Genomic DNA, 3602 nt, shown 5'->3' with positions numbered 1-3602 from the left:
AGTGTTACCTACAGGGTTACCTAACATTGAATAGCATTCAGTGTCCCAGGTCTGAATGTCACAGAAAGAGTCTCATGTTACACAGTTGTGTACAAAACAATGCTGTAAATTAAATATTACATTAAATCCTAATGTCAGTGAAAAACTCATGAAAAACAAATATACTTCCATGTATGCATGTGGCTACATGGAAGTATATTTTAAATGATTAAAAAAGTAATATTTTGGTGTTTTAATCTGTAGCTCAAGTTCAGCACTTCTTTGTGTTACTCTTTGCTCTATCATCACCTTGTGGTCAGTGAAACTATTGCAGTTAATGTTATTTATAGAGACCATTGTACACTGATCAGGCATAACATTATGACCACCTGCCTAATATGTTGTTGGTCCCCCTTTTCTGCCAATATAGCCCTGACCTGTCATGCACTGTGTATTCTGACCCCTTTCTATCAGAACCAGCAATAATGTTTTCAGCAATTTTAGCAACAGTAGATCATCTGTTGGATTAGACCTCACAGGCCAGCCTTCGCTACCACATCCATCAATGAGCCTTGGCTGCTCATGACCCTGTCGCTGATTTACCACTGTTCTTTCTTATGGATCACTTTTGATAGGTATTGACCACTGCAGACCGGGAACACCCCACAAGAGCTGCAGTTTTGGAGATGCTCTGACCCAGTGGTCTAGCCATCTCAATTTCGCCCTTCATCAAACTCGCTTAAATCCTTACACTTGTCCATTTTTCCTGCATCTAACACATCTACTCTGAGGACAAAATGTTCACTTGTTGCCTAATATATCCCACCCACTAACCGGTGCCATGGTGAGGAGATCAGTGTTATTCACTTTACCTGTCACTGCTCAGACTGTGACAGGTGAAGTGAATAACAGTAAGGACAGTTTTGAAGTGATGTGATGATGATGGGTTTTTATAGATAAATATAAATCTTACTGAATTAATAATAGATCGTAATAAGATTTATTGTATAATGATTGCAAAAATAAAAAGGTTTATTTTTTTGTTTATTGATGATATTAATGTATATTATTTTATATCTATAGCCATTAAGTACAGAAAACTATAATAAATTACATGAAATAAGTAAATATTTCTAATTAGAAAAAAGAAGAAAATGACAATAATAGTGGAAAGCTCATTATATCTGACTGTTCAAAGTACACATAGTATATGTACAGGTTCTGTTACATTCTCTGTCTTCAGTCTAAGAATTATTCTTTACTACGACACACTGATGTATTAAACCCAGTAATTGAACAGACCCTCTTTGACTTTCTCCTTATTACTGTGTCCAGTGGCCACTTGCAGCAAAAGCTAAATGTATTAAATATTAATTATTTGATAAAACATTGAAATTGGTATTAAATTTAAGGTGACAAAGTCAAAGTGGGTGTGTTACAAACATGTATGTGTGTGTTCAACTTCTTCTGGTTAATCTTGTCCTCTGATGCCCCCTACTGATTAAAGCTTAAACATTGTAGGTTAAATAAACCTGCTTGACTTGAAGGTGAGTATTTAGATGTTACAGGTCATCATTTATCTTGTGGAAGATGTTTCCATCTGGCTGCACCCTCCAGGTCACTGTAGTGTTCTCCAACATGCCTTTTTTTCAGTTTCTGCTTCAGCTGAAGAACAGAATCAGGATTCAATTATTTAAACCAAACAGAAAAGGAATACAGGACACAGAGGAGCCAATAAATAATAAAAAAAACAAAATCTTGAGAATGATCGAAATTCAATTAATTAAGCAGTGAGAAACACTAACAGCATCGTACAAACAAATTTCCTGGGACTCACCTGCTCTAAAATGGACGACTGCACAGCAGGATCTAACACACTACCATCAGACTTCACCTGCAGTCTCACTGTCTGACTCCTCATGATGGTAACTGTGGAATAAAGACAAACACATGCAGTAGTTTCATTTACTTTTCCAAGACTAATTTGAACTTCCTCCACTTTCTTCTTCTTCTGTTCTATCAATTACTCCCGAACTGTGAGCTAACATTCTGCTGCATTTACATAATTAAATGAGTCCTCATCAATTACCCCTAACCCATACTGTATTATCTCAGTGGAAGTTGGATCAATATAGCAGTAAATTTCTGATGTACAGTTTACCCCGAAGCGCTGATCACTGCACCGAATTCTAGATAAATGTGTTTATAAGCAGAAACAGATGAATTTATTACGGCATCATCATGTAAAAAAATGTAAAGACAAAATTATTTAAATAAATGAATAATTTTTTGAATCTTTTGAAGTTGCCATCAACTGGATATTAGTGGAAATAGACAGGAAAACACAAGACTCACTGGAATGAGTAGTACAGGTTGGTGCAGAGCTCATCAATGAACAGTCCGTTATAAACTATGGCACAGTTCTCATATCTTGCATAATTATCAGGTTGTCCAGGATACCATGGTAGGTTTGAAGGGATGGGAACCTCTCAATCAGCACCTGTCTCTACAGGACATATGATACCAAGATACAACCTAAAGTGTGAAAAACCAGGCATCAAACTCACACTAATCAAATCATTATCAGGATATTCACTCACCATTGTAGCAGATGAAGGGTCTTAGTCTTGTGCATGGTACATCCCACCATGCATTTTAAAGACCCAGGAGACCACAGTCCCAGTCAATCGTTTAAGGACCAGCGCCAGCTATTGATATCATTGTACAATCCGACCAAAGCATTTGCTGTCAGATGTTTGTTTGCTGCTTCGTTCTTAAATCTTAGCCAATCACTATCACTTACGACTTTTGCCAGGTCAGTGTAGGTCACCCTGCAGTAATTCTGTGCAAAGGACCATGCATCATCAGGTCATATTTGTAGTTCTTTTTTAATTATTCAATGAATTTTAATAAATATGCTATATCTTACATACTCATAATTGGTTTATGTGCCACATGAATATTATCTTTCAGTCTATTCTAACAATAAGATGAACATTAAAACATACCTTTAATATAAAAATCTGAAGGCTGCTGTGTCTTAAGTAGCTCTGTTTTAGATCTTCACTGCTTGCACACAGCTCTCGCAAATCTGATCTGTTACTTCACCTGTCCTTTTAATCCTGGAAAGATTCTGACACGTGACACAGACTGATTTCCATATTACTTTAACTTAGACACCAGACTCCTTGTTTTAACAAAACCACATTCTGACACATCTTCCTCAGATTTCAGCACAGAAAGGAAGTGAAGGAGTTCTTCAGGTTCCTTTAGTGTTGAATAGCAATGTAGCAATAATCAGATCCAACATTCAGCATGTACAATATTATTATGGCTGCTTTATAAAATCATCACTGCCTCTTCTTGGTATCTAGGAGGCAGCATTTTTGGGCAGTGAGATAAAATCTAACCCATTGGGAGACCAGAGGAAAAATGTAGAAGCATCTTAATCACAATGACTTCAAAATAATGGTACTACAAAGAGCTACAGAGTATTGTACTCATAAAGAAAGATCTACATGATGTGTTCAAGTGCAGAAACTAGATTGTCTACATTCTTACAATGTGAGAAGTGCACTGTGACTATTTAAATGCATTTTCTTTGCAAAGAGAAAGTAGCACTG

At 36.5% G+C, this 3602-nt stretch overlaps 1 long non-coding RNA gene across 1 annotated transcript; it reads right to left on the bottom strand.

The window, feature by feature from the left end:
• Positions 1-1068: 1068 nt before the first annotated feature.
• Positions 1069-3331, bottom strand: LOC131349406 (uncharacterized). Its single transcript, XR_009204069.1, has 5 exons — positions 2988-3331; positions 2580-2821; positions 2335-2485; positions 1817-1908; positions 1069-1644 (listed from the first exon to the last, which is right to left on the bottom strand). It is a non-coding gene; the product is annotated as an uncharacterized LOC131349406 (long non-coding RNA).
• Positions 3332-3602: the final 271 nt, after the last annotated feature.

This window comes from Hemibagrus wyckioides, linkage group LG29 (assembly GCF_019097595.1).
Source record: "Hemibagrus wyckioides isolate EC202008001 linkage group LG29, SWU_Hwy_1.0, whole genome shotgun sequence".
Taxonomy (NCBI): domain Eukaryota; kingdom Metazoa; phylum Chordata; class Actinopteri; order Siluriformes; family Bagridae; genus Hemibagrus; species Hemibagrus wyckioides.
The sequence above is the reverse complement of the archived record's forward strand: the minus strand, read 5'-3'. Positions and strand labels throughout refer to the sequence as shown.